The sequence below is a fragment of the Haemorhous mexicanus genome, chromosome 3, assembly GCF_027477595.1.
Source record: "Haemorhous mexicanus isolate bHaeMex1 chromosome 3, bHaeMex1.pri, whole genome shotgun sequence".
Taxonomy (NCBI): Eukaryota; Metazoa; Chordata; class Aves; order Passeriformes; family Fringillidae; genus Haemorhous; species Haemorhous mexicanus.
The window spans coordinates 26,738,512-26,751,004 of record NC_082343.1 but is presented as its reverse complement, the minus strand read 5'-3'; positions in this window follow the sequence as shown (position 1 = coordinate 26,751,004).

The following is a 12,493-nucleotide window of genomic DNA, read 5'->3' as shown; positions in this document are numbered from 1 at the left end:
CCTGGACAGAGGCAGGAATGATGGGATGGAGGACAAGGTGTCTCCCCACCAAGCTGCTGAATTGGTTTATTCCTTGTCCTGTATAGATTTGTTTTGTTGGGAGAAACATTGTTTCCATGTAGTTCTTTGGGAAATTCTTGCTGTGCCCATGTTAGACCTGCTTTTTTATATTGGTGGGTATAAATCACTCACACGAACCTTGAGTGCTTTTTGTGCCATTTGAACACACACCAGCATTTAAGGGAAGGCTCATTTCAACACAGAGTTTAATTAATGATTAATGTGACTGTATCCCTGAATAGTTTGGTTTACTGGAAATCAAGCAATGGTTATATGGCAAAACACAGCATCTTCTGAGAAGTCTCAGTGTTAAAGGGAACACTTGTCATCAGCTGACATAGATTTAGCAGGTTGTGTGAGTTTTGCAGCACATGTACTAAAGAACATTGGTTAATAGGTCTAATTCCTTTATTAAAATTAATTTAATATTGGAGAGGAGGATGGAGGAAGGAGGTTCTTCCCTTAAGGTCTAGAGGGCCTTGTGTCTAAAAAGAATTTTTTTGTTTCAAAGCTTAGTCAAACTTATATGAGTCATTTCATCTCTCCTTTCAAAGGGCTATAATGGATGTGTTAATAGAGGCATTTTGGGGTGAACCCTGCAAAATTTGCATTCCTCAGGAAACCAGGGAAAATTACCTTGACAAATCTCCTCTCTGTTGCTGAAGAGGGATAGATGACATCTGCTGAGTAATTTCTATTCTGTACACCATCTGAGAAGGAAATACAGGGTAATTCAAACCCCCTTTTTCTACCATGGTTAATAACATAAACAGGGAGCTGGGTATGCTGAAATCTAAATACAAGGGTCCTATATCAATGGATTATTACTTTATCTTTTCTGAATGACGTTCACTTGAATACCTGGAATCGTAATAGCTACTCAAGATAAGAAATGGAAGGAAATTCAATAACAGTAAGAGGCCTGGTAACTTATGAGATCTTGATTAGCCTTCAACTGCACCTAAATGTTGGGAAAGGATTCCCTGTACTGTATGCAGAGGGAGCTGAATAGCATTGTGAAAACCATTGCCTCACTGTAGGGGTGCTCAAACAACTGGCTTTGTCATTATTTTGTCTTTCTTGTGTTCACTTATGTATGTGAACCTTCTGAGTCTTCTGTGGATGAACATTTTTCACCTTAATTTTTGATTGCTTTAAAATTGTTGTTTTGCTGGTGGGGATGGCAGGTAGCTCTGGCCCCTGCAGTGATCTCAGAGCTCTGGCTGGCTGTGGCATACAGGTGCAGTGCTGAACCTCCTAAATACCATCAAATCTGAAATTGGGCTTCCTCTTCTGGGTAGGGTCTGTACTCCTGCTGATGCCTTTGGGCAGTGGTTTACTCTTCCCATGGCTGAGGGAGCATGGGGAAGGAAGAAGAGGACTCTTGCTCTTGCCCTTCCAGCTGCCTGCCCTGGGAGTGTCCATGAGCTGGGCTGATGCCTTGCTGCTGCCCAGCAGTGTGGTGGGAAGGGTGGGCATCTGCCAAAGGGTATGCCCAGATACCTCCTCCTTGGGCAGCAGAGCCCTGGGTCACTTTGTGCCTGTCCCGTGCCTGTGCCTGGATGAGGGCAAATTGTCCCTTGTGCGGGATGCTACTTGGCTCTGTGGCAGAAGTGACACAGCAGCACGGACAGGGAGGGTTCCAGCCAGAGTGCTGGTTCTGCTGCTGTGTTAAGAGTGCTGAGCAGCACAGTATAAATCTTAGGAGATGAATTCAGAGTTAACAGATACTTTTTCTAAAGGTCAGATTAGATGAGGAATGCAGTGATTTGCCAAACCAAATGAGCACTAACTCAAAAAAGACAGGAATTTGTTTTCTGCTAGATTAGTGCTCTGATCTGGACTCGTCCCATTGCTTTATGGCTGTGCAGCAAAAGCAGGATGGAGGGCAGGAGTGTGTGAGTTACGTGAGGCTCAGAACTCTGCTTTCGCCATCAGGGCAACTTTATATTGACTTGAAATGCCTGTGAAACCACAGCCTAAGTTGTGTTCTGTGGGGCTGTTTCTTCACATGCACTTGAAATCCCAGGATTTATCAAATGATATCCACAGAACAGGGGGAGGCAGAGCTGTGTTGAGCTTTCTAGAGCTGAACCTCAATATTTTACTTCAGTTTTGCTGTTCAGCATTTGGGCACGTGTGGATAGGGGGGCTGGGGAAATGATGTTGAGGAAGGAGAAGCCCAGAAACTTGGAAGAGCTGACTCCTTGGGAAATGGTACACAGCTATGGTCTATGTAAACACCAAGTCATGACCTCTCCTGTTTACTCCAAATATTTCTTATACTAACCTGTATCTTGAAATAAAATTTGAGATGGAATTTAGAACTCATAGCACAAAAGTTGTGAGTAAAGTGTTCACTACAAGAGCATTGCAAAGCAAGTAATAAACTTCTCTTTTCAGGGGGTCTATCTCCATCTGCAAATATGAGGCAAGCCAAAATGTAAGGCTGTCATTTAAGGGTTGTTTCATTTGCAGTAGATGTTTAATGATGACTGTGAACAAAGCACAGTGAATATCTGCAGTAATGCAACTCTTTGACTTTCACAAAAGAACAATCACAAGAAGTGAAAGGGACGATTCACCTGAAATCTCCAGCTCTGCAGAAGAAGGTAACAACAGCTCATTAAAAAGTTTCTCTCTAATTTCCCATCCTACAGCAGAAATGAGCACACAGTGAGGAATGAGTGTGAATTGGGTTCTTATGACTAAAACAAATATGTCCTAAAAGCTCAGCACCTGGGGAATCAGTAGGACTTGATGGAAGAAGTCCTTATTCTTAAAGCAATTACAGAAATGCAGCCTGACTGGTGAGTACAACCTATTGTTGCAATAATGGTGAGAGATTTGGAAAGGGGTTCTTTCAAACCACTGGTAAATACCAGCTCTCAAAGAGGCAACTGGAGTGCCATTGACAGTGGTGTATATAATGAATTTACAATGGTATATAGGTGTGTTAATGGGTACTAAAATTCTGATCTGGGGAGCAGTTCCTTCTAGTTTAGTAAAGAATAGATGCTGTTATGTTGGTAGGAACAAATAAAATGTGATAATTAAGAAATGGTTTCACTATTAAGAGCTGTAGAGATGGGCAGTTTAGATGAGATTTACAGATTTATTTCTTAAAATGCATGTTACCAAAGCTTTTCAGAACACAGAAACATTTATAGAATCACAGAATAGTTTGGATTGAAAAGGTCCTTAAAGATCATGCAGTTCTGCCTCCCTGCCAGGGGCAGGGACACCTTCCATTAGGTTGCTCAGAGCTCCATCCAACCTGGCCTTGAGTACTTCCAAAAGCACTTTGTAACATGGAATATTGTCACCTTTCAGCTCTGAAAGCTCACTGGAAAGAGCAGTTGTTAAAGCTGTGTGGAATTCATGGAGACCAAGCAGATAGTGCCATCCAGATGGAAAGGCAAATGCTAACTGCCTTGGAAAAGTTTTCTTGAAATTATAGGAAATGCACTTTCTGTAACTCCATAACTAGTTGTAGAAAAGGAAAAAGAGGGAGGGTGAAAATCAGCCAGCTAGGATTACAATAACATGGGAAAATATGTCCTAATTGTGCCAGCTTTACGGAAGTGAGGGACAGCATCTTGTGAGTTACAAACTGCAGTGCATTGCCTTGGCTCTGGGGAGAAAAGAAAAAAAATGTAAATACTGTTGTGTGCAACTTCCTCTTCCTCTCATGCTGCAGCCAACATAAAAAAAAATCATTTAAGCATCCCACAACTTCCTAGTATAGTTGGCTTTTATGATGCAAATGGTCCATCATTTTATGATTTCTTAGAAAATCTTCTCTGGGGAATTTGTGAATTTTGAGGAATGGAAGTCTTGATTTTCTGAAGAATTTGTTGTGCTAATTGGGATGAGTGGGGGAATTTGGGGTAATGCTGGTGCCCTTGTTGATGGAGCTCTCTTATCCCACCATCAATGTTTTGTAACATCAGCTGTACATCTGGCTTCCTGTAGGTGGATTTGAGTTGGCAAGAAAGTTTTCTCCTTCAGCCTGAAGCCCTTTTGTAAAGAGCTCTCTGCCTTCACTCAGGATGAGAGGTATGCAGCTGGTATTTGGAGAGGGCCAAGAAAAGTAAGAAAAGTCCTAATTTAGTTGGTAAATATTATGATATAATGATACCTGATAAATATAAGTGCTTCAGTGAAATGAGAGAAAACCTGCTTTCAAAGAATGAGCCCTTCTCAAGGGTGAGCTTGGAGTTGTGTTGAAGCCCCAGGCACACTGCTGAGAGCACTGACAGGGACTCAGACCCTGCCCTGAGAGAGCCCAAACCTTTCATGTTTAGCCTTTGGTGTCTCTGTTGTCTCCGAACACACACACTCCCCCTCCCCCAAAACTTGTTGACTTTTACATAAATTTAATTTCTAGTGTGCCATGTACCTGGATGGGAGTGGCCTAAATGAGCTGTGGTGGTTTGGGATCTGGAAGATTCTGGAAATCCTGGAATAATTTAATCCTTGTGAGTTTTTGTTGTGTTGTTTGTTTTGTTGTGTTTTTTGTTTGGTTTTGTTTTTGTTTTGTTGTTTAACCAAATTGAAACAAATGGGAAAAGCTGAGTAAAGTGAAAACTTCTAAGGTAAAGCTCCTCATGACTCAGCTCTCCTTGCCCGTGGCTGTGGCTGCAGCCTGTGCTGTCCATCCTGGCTCATGACCTAGGCACACACTGTCTGTGTGGAATGGGTCACACTAGATCCTGCTCTGTTGGTAGAGCTCCCCACCTCTCCATGTTTGTTGGAGCTCCTGTTTCTCTCTAGTCTCACTGGGCTCTTTGGAGAACCTCCCTTTCTGAATGAGAGGTGGAGGAAAAGGGTAATTCCTAATTAAAAGTAATAAATTCCCCTCAGTGGGCAAACTCTTTTGCTGAATTCATCCTTCTCACCCACCACCCCAGTTTTTAGTAGCATTCCAGTGGCACTGCCTGTGTTTAGAGATTGCCAATGTGTCTTGTCCCATTTCTGGCTGTGCTGGTGGTCACTCAGGAAGCTGTAACTCCTTCTGGTGGGCCTGGGAAGAAATACCCCATTCTGCAGGGCTTGGGTCAAGCTGGTGGCACCAAAGCAATGTGGAGAGATGAGCATCACCCCCTCTCATCTGCAGCACATCCTGCAATAAGTAGTACAGCCTCTGGCTGCTGCTTCTCGTGGCTTGCTGCCAGTCCAGCATGGTTTTCCTTCAATCAAAGGAAAGCCCCTCACCTGCCCATCCCACAGCCTGAAGGTGTCCTGTGCTGGCCAATGTCCTTCATTCCCATGTGCTGTTTGCTCTCTTCATGTCTGTTATTGTTGTCTTGGAACCCTGATCTGGGCAAAGTTATGGCAATGGTTTAATTGTATCTTCAACTGGATGTTCAGCAACTTCACTGGTCACTTCCACTGTCATTGAATACACCAAACTGAGCCTGTATCATATTTCAAAAAAAAAGTGCTCTCCAAAGAGTGCTGTAAATCCCTCTGCCTTCCAGCAAAATTGCTTTAACAATTTCTAGCTGGCTTATGGCTATAGGACAGCAATATGGATGCCTTGTATCTCTGTTGTGTATGTTCTGCTTCAGTTAAAAATTACCTTCTGATATCTGAAGGACCAAGGCAGAAGCTTCCCCCCCGCCCCGTTATTTGACCAAAGATATGCATAAGTGCAATGGCACTTGTTTGCTGTCTGTCTTTGCATGTGCTGGCTGAATTTCCCAGGCCAGACTTAGACCTGGTTGCTGAAAAACTGAGTGCAGTTGCTGCAGTTCATGGGGTTATTGGCCTGGCCTCCCATTTAAAATTTATCATCTTCTTCAGCATGTTTTTCTCAGCATTAACCTTACTTTTTGTCTTTTCACACATTCCCCCGTGGAAAATGTGCAGCCTGCTGTTAGGTGCAGGAACAGCAGATTTTGGTAGTGGATGAGCTACACCCTGTACCAAGCTGTGCAAAGCTGTTTATTGGTCTTGTGATTGTAGAAATGAAAGAGGTGCCTGTGTGTTAGCTGGGCTGGTGTGTGGTATGTGTGGCTGTATAGATTTACGTGTGCATATGTGTCTTATTTATTTATAATTTCTATATTTAAATACAGCTGTATAATTATTTAGTGTAGGTTAATAATGTATATGCTTTTAATAATATCAGCTTGAGAATCCTTTTGGCTTCAGTATGGACAGACACCTTGGCTGGTCATGACGTGCTCACAGGATACTCACAGAGTATCCAAAATTCCTTGTGTGAGGAGAGATCCCCTCGCTGCTCATGGTGCTGTTTGACAGTACTCACACAGGTCAGTTAATTGTGGCTGTTTTGTGTCCTGGGACATCAGCTCTTCTTCCTGAAAAGTTTGATATCAAGTCATGGAGGGTTTTTTGTTTTTTTTTTTTTTTTTTTAACAGAGCATTTTACTTTTGCTGCCTGATGAACTCTCATCACCCTGGGTGTGTGGCTGGTGAGTCATACGCACGATGTCTGACAGGTTTATGGATGTGACAGTTGTGCCCCCCTCAGAGTCATCACTGAGACAAAAACAAGTGCTGGACACTTCTCACTATTCTGCTGGCAGAACTTCCAGCAGATGCTGAGGCACTGCTGAAGGTGAACTTGTATCGTTTGTGAAGAAGTAGGAAAGAGATTCTGCAGTTCCACAACAAACTTTCCATGACTGAAAAGAGTGTACTTGCCTTGTATATCCTGTGTTTTCAAACAGAAGAGAAGGCATGTTAATCATTTGGGAATCACCAGGCACCTGACTCTGCTCTGTAGCATTTTTATAACTATTTATCAAAACGTTGTTTAGAGTGGCAGCTTTGCCATTCTTGAGGTAATTTATTTCTAGTCTAGTTCAATTTATGTGTGCTGTGCCCCAAAATGACAAGCTTCCTGATCTACTAATTACTTAGCCTGGGGTGCTGGGTGCTGCATTGTGCAGCCCTCAAGGAATCAATTGTTTGTTTTGCTGTTCTGACTCAGCTTGGCACAGTCTGAGTGGTTCAGTTCTCACTTTTTTCTTTCTTCCATTGGTGTGGGATGCTGAAATCTACTCTGTACTTATCAAGGCCTTTTTGAGAAGAAGGCTGCTTCATGTATTGCTTTATATTGGGACAGAGTTTTGACAGCAGGATTTGGGGTTTTTGTTTTGCTAGTTTTCCTATTAGACACCATGTAGACTATATCCCTGTCTTTTCACTGACCTCTATGGAAAGAAATTGAGGGACTGGCTGTAGGCTTAGACTTAGGTGTGTTTGTGTTTGGAGAAGCCGTGGTGGTTGGCATGGTTAATATTCAATCATCCCTTTGTCATTGTTGAGATGAGGTGACATTGCAGTGCCTCTTATGTGGCAGTTTCTAGATGAATGTGATGTTAAAATACTCACCTATCGGTCTGAAGTGCTGTACTGAAAACAAGGTTAATTCAAGAAGACGTTGCACAGTTTTGCCTCTTTCCCTCCCCTTCCAGCCACCCAAACTGACTCATCCCTGGCTCCTCAGTTCTTGGTGTCTCCTATATCCATAACACTTGGTGGTTGTAATTGCTGAGTGGTTTGTCAATGATTATTTTCTTGGTCATGGAGGGACTCAGAGATGTTGTTATTGATGCCAGCTCTAATAAGAGGTTATTCAGCTGGCTTGAGTTTTGGGAAAGTAGTCCTTAGCTAGGATATTCAGATGTCAGAAACTAACTGGAGACCATCATGCCTGCCTCTTCCTCTCAGCTCTTGGGAACTTGATGTTCCAGAGGGAGCCCTATTTTCTGACTTAATCACATCTGCAGCCTCTGTGCCAGTGTCTCATTTTGAACTGGATGGCTTGTGGTGTGCACAGGGCTTTGTTCTGCTGACCTGAAGGAAAAATCCTCCTTTTTTTCCTGGGGACTTGTTTGGGGAGGGACTTGAGGACCTCCAGTGCTCCCTTCCAGCCTTACCTTTCTGTGAAACTGTTACTGCTTCCAGGGACAATTAGTGTATTTAGGGGACTATGGACTCTTGTAGATGTAAACTGGAGTTTGGCATCCAAGGTGCATCTCTGAGGAGAATTGCCCCTGGAGTTTCCTTTGGTCTGCAGCCATGAGGGACATTGCCCAAGCTGCTGATGCTGACTCTGTTGGAAGTGGGCATTGTTTTAAAGAGAAATGGATGTGGTTTGATGTGAGAATGAGAAAACAATAGCTCATGTGTTCATGTACTGCCTCAGGATGTCTAATGCCAGTTCTGGTCAAAATCTGTACTTTCTTAGGACTTATACTCCATGTCTTCTGAAGAGCACTGTGGTGTTTAATACCATGTACTCTGACTCTAGGCTCCTAAATATTTAGTTTTTTGGTCACCTTGCACAGACTTGTCCTTCCTTGTGTTTATTTCCCCTCAGTATAGGTGGGCCAATGCACAGCTGCTTTGCAAAGCCTTTTGAAAGCTACAGACCAGAGGAACACCTCTGCCACGGAAAATCACCCTTCTGTATTCTGTGTATCCACTTGTACAGCCCTTAAACCCACGAGAACCTTGTGAGCTGCATTTCCAGGCTGGAGCAGCCACTGCTGCTGCTGGGGACGGTGCCACAGCTCTGGTGAGTGAGAGGAAAAGGCATGTAGGGCAGTTTTTGGAGAATAAGCCTTGTCTAGATTTGTGATGACTGTGCTCCAATGACAAGGATGTAGAAAAATCCAGGCAGGTTTTTTTCTTGGTTGTTTTTCACTCCACATGGTGAACTTGATCTACATATGCACTCACTAATGCAGAAAGAAAGCCCAGTCTACAAAGCCTTGGCAAAAGTCTTTAAAACTTCTGGGGTCTCTAGGGCAGGGATCAAGCTGTTTTGCACATTTGGGATGCAAAACCATTTTGTTTGTGTCTGAAATGAAAGTAAGTTGTTGAGTTCTCTGCTTTTATTACCACTGTTCAGTGACTGTAGAGCTCAGCTTCCCAATGACCTTGTGTCCCAGAGACTAAGCCTTCGTAATGTTGATGATCTATTAATCTTAATATTTATCCTCAAAATACATAAAAAGGAATTATGACCTTGGCATCAGAAATGAAAATAAATAGGTAAGGGAAGCTGTTATTTATTTTTTCAACATTTGCATTCTGTGTATGACTTCACAAAGTGTTTTTCTATCATGAATTCTTCTTTTCTACACTCTAGTACCCCACCGGTTTGTTCTTAAAATACTCTTTTCTGCACAGCCAGCTCAGTGCTTTGCAGACCACCCAGAACAATTGTGTTCAAACTGTGAGCTGCAATCAGTGCTTGGGCCTTTTTAAACTTTCAAATAATATTTTGTCTTCCTTGACTTTTTGTTAATTGGAGCTTATATTTTATATGTGGGATTTTGGTGGATTAAGAAAGGGAGGGGCTGTTTGCCTCCTGTTTGCTAAACCCAAAGGGGCTGTTTAGCCTAATCTCATTTCAGCTCAGTGTTTGTCTAACAGAGCTTACTTAGAGGGTCAAAGCAGTATAGATTGCACCTACACAAATAGTAGAAGTATTTGCTCATGCTAAGAGATTGATCTGCACATATCCATCAGTGTCTGGCTGTCCATGTTCTCTATCCTGCTGGGCAGTTTCCATCTGTGGGTTGTTCCTGCAGCAAAACTCTTCCTTTGAGTTTTCCAAGAGAGTCTCTCCAGCTATGGTTTCCAAGGAGAGTAAATTCACTTTAAATACTGGAGTAGGTTGGCTGTGCCTGCATCTCTTGAAAGCAGAGCCGAGGTGCAGTAGGCAGGGAAATAGCAGCTGGACCAAGCCAAGCCTGGAGTGGGCACCCACCCCTCAAAGGAGTAAATTGCTCTGACAAAGCATCCTCAAGGCTTGGGGCTCAAGGCCTGGAAAGGGTTTTCTGCTGCAACAGCCCCTGTCTGTTGTAAAGATAATTGTTAAAAGCAGCCTCACAAGTTACTGTGGGAATTCGTGTTCTGTAGGATTTGTTTAGGTATTTATGCCAAATATCTGGCACACCAGTGAGGAGCTGCTGACCCTGGACGTGGGAAAATCAACTTAGTAGTTGCCTATTGAGCCATGTTGGATCTCCTCAGAGCAAGCTGGGAGATTCAAGCAGATGATGATGTTGAACCTATTTTCAGTGAAGGAGCCTTGGAGGTTTTGAGTGAGAGGGAACAAGTTGGAAGCAGATCTTGGTTGCAAAGAGGGAAGGAAAATCCCATTCTTGGCTGCTAGATTAAAGACCCTCAAGAATTGAACAGAGGAAGGTGCTGGGCTTGGTTTCCACTGTATTTTAGTGGATGCATTGTTGCTGAGTGCACAGGTAACTAAAAATGAGAGTGTTGGCCAGTGTGTTGGGTGGCTTGAGGTTGCTGCACGTTGGCAGTGCTGGAGCTCGTGTTGTCTTCTTGTCCCCATGTGTCCTTGGGAGCCTTTAGCTGCAAAATGTTTAAATCACAGGCACCCCTGAGTCAGGGGAGATGAGCCAAGCTGCTGGCTGCAGTGCCTTGTCACACAATGTGGAGTGCTGCACTCCCCACAAAACACTTTGCTGGCCTCTGAGCTTCCAGGCAGCTTCCTGAGCTTGGTTCCTGCTATGGCAACAACAACCTAAAACCAGCCCATGAAGAATCTTCCTCAGCAGAGCTCAGATGTCCGAAAAGCAGATTTCAGCTTGGTTGCTGTGTGCACTGAATGTCTCTCGCTGCAGGGAAGATGAGAAGAAACTATTATTTTGAAATCTTTTGTTGAGTGATGATTGATAAGAACTGTTCATCAAGGGAAACTTATTTAGGAGTCAACAGGTGCCTCTTCTGCATTCTGCAGTCATGGAAAAAAATTAGCAAGAGCACAACAGGTTATTCCAATTTGACATGCAGTGCCTGGGAACAACAACTGACAAGTCCCAATTTGTGTCCAGCTGCTTAAAAACTACCACCCAGCTTGGTATTATCCCTCTGCCCTCGGGAGGCTTGTCTTGTGAAAAGAGTTATTGATGGCTGATTTCAGCATTCCTCAGGGCTGTGCTCATGCTGAAGTATCTGCCCCAAGTCCTGATTTCAAAGTAAATGAACTCTGGGTTGTAAATAAGAAATATAATTCTTTAATATATTCTCTTTGTCTGTATTTTCAGTGCTTATATCTATATCTATATCTATATCTATATCTATCTCACTCCTTTTGAAGCTTTCTGTGAGGAAAGACTGGGAATTTGAGCAGGGATGATGGTGCAGTGTTTTCAATCCAGATACTTAATGGAGTGTAATACATGTTTCTGTGCCCTGAACTAATTTAAATTTAACTCATTTAAATGTGATTAATAATTTCTGTTTTGTACAGCTTTTTTTGCACCCGAAGACCATTGCAGAAAGAATTCCACTCATTCTGAGAGCCCTTTTTGTACATTTTGAGTGAAGCAAGGGCTTTAGGATTGTTGCAGGGCTGGCAGTGGAGGCAGTGGTGTGGACTCTACGGTCAGAAGTGCTGCCCTGATGTGCTGCCTTCTCCATCCAGCCTTGGCCCTGCAGGGTGGGCAGGGCCAAGGCTGGATGGACCATCCTGGCAGGACCATCCTTTATATTTTCTGGGAGCTGGCTGCCTGAGACCTTGGCATGTGCTGCACAGCCAAAGCCCAGGAACTCTGTGGGGATGTGATGCAGCTTTGTAGGTGCAGACATTTAATGTTACTTGCCTGTTGTGGGGTAAGGGCAGTCAAACCTGGAGGAGCTGGTTTGCAGCTGCTGCCCCAGAATGGCTGGGTCCTCTGCAGCTCTCAGGGCTTATCTGTCAGCCCTGTGCAAATGTCCCCAGACACATCAGGGCGGGTCAAATGACACTGAATGCCTGCATGTTGGTGTTTTGTGTAGGTAATGTGTAATAAGTGTAACAGCCTGGTAAAAGACAGGGGCTAAAAGCCCCTGATGATGACAATATAAGTATGCGTTGTAGAAATGGGGTGTCAGCAGTCTTCTCTGTCTCTGTTTCTTTGCTAATTTGCACTTATTAACTCTGCACTAGCTTCCCTTCTGCTCTTCCTTTTCTGATATCCCTGAGGAATAAGTCTAGAAGCAAGGGCTGGTGAGCACATTCTTCTCCTAGAAAGAGACTTCCTCGGAGCTATTTCTTTTTTTCCTCTCCTGTCAGGCTGTGAGCCCTCCCAGCTCCAGGATCAGGGCTGTAGTGTTCCTCTGCCCTCTCTGTGCAGGTTGTTTACACAAGTATCAGTGGATCATGACTCCAAGTGCTAATCTTTGTAACCCAGAAAAGAAAACACCGTATTGCCAGAGACATGCCTGGAGTTGTGTCGTTATTAATCACCTGTAGCTGTTGCTGCTTGAAAACCAATTCTTGTGTAGTTATTAATGGCTGTTTTGTGTTAGACAGGGTATAAACACAAACGGGAGATAATCCTGTTTTGATGAGTTGAAATCTAAATAAACAGGGTACACGAAGCAGGGAAGAAAGCAAAACTGTGAAATGCCTTAGTGTGTAAAAACCCTTAAT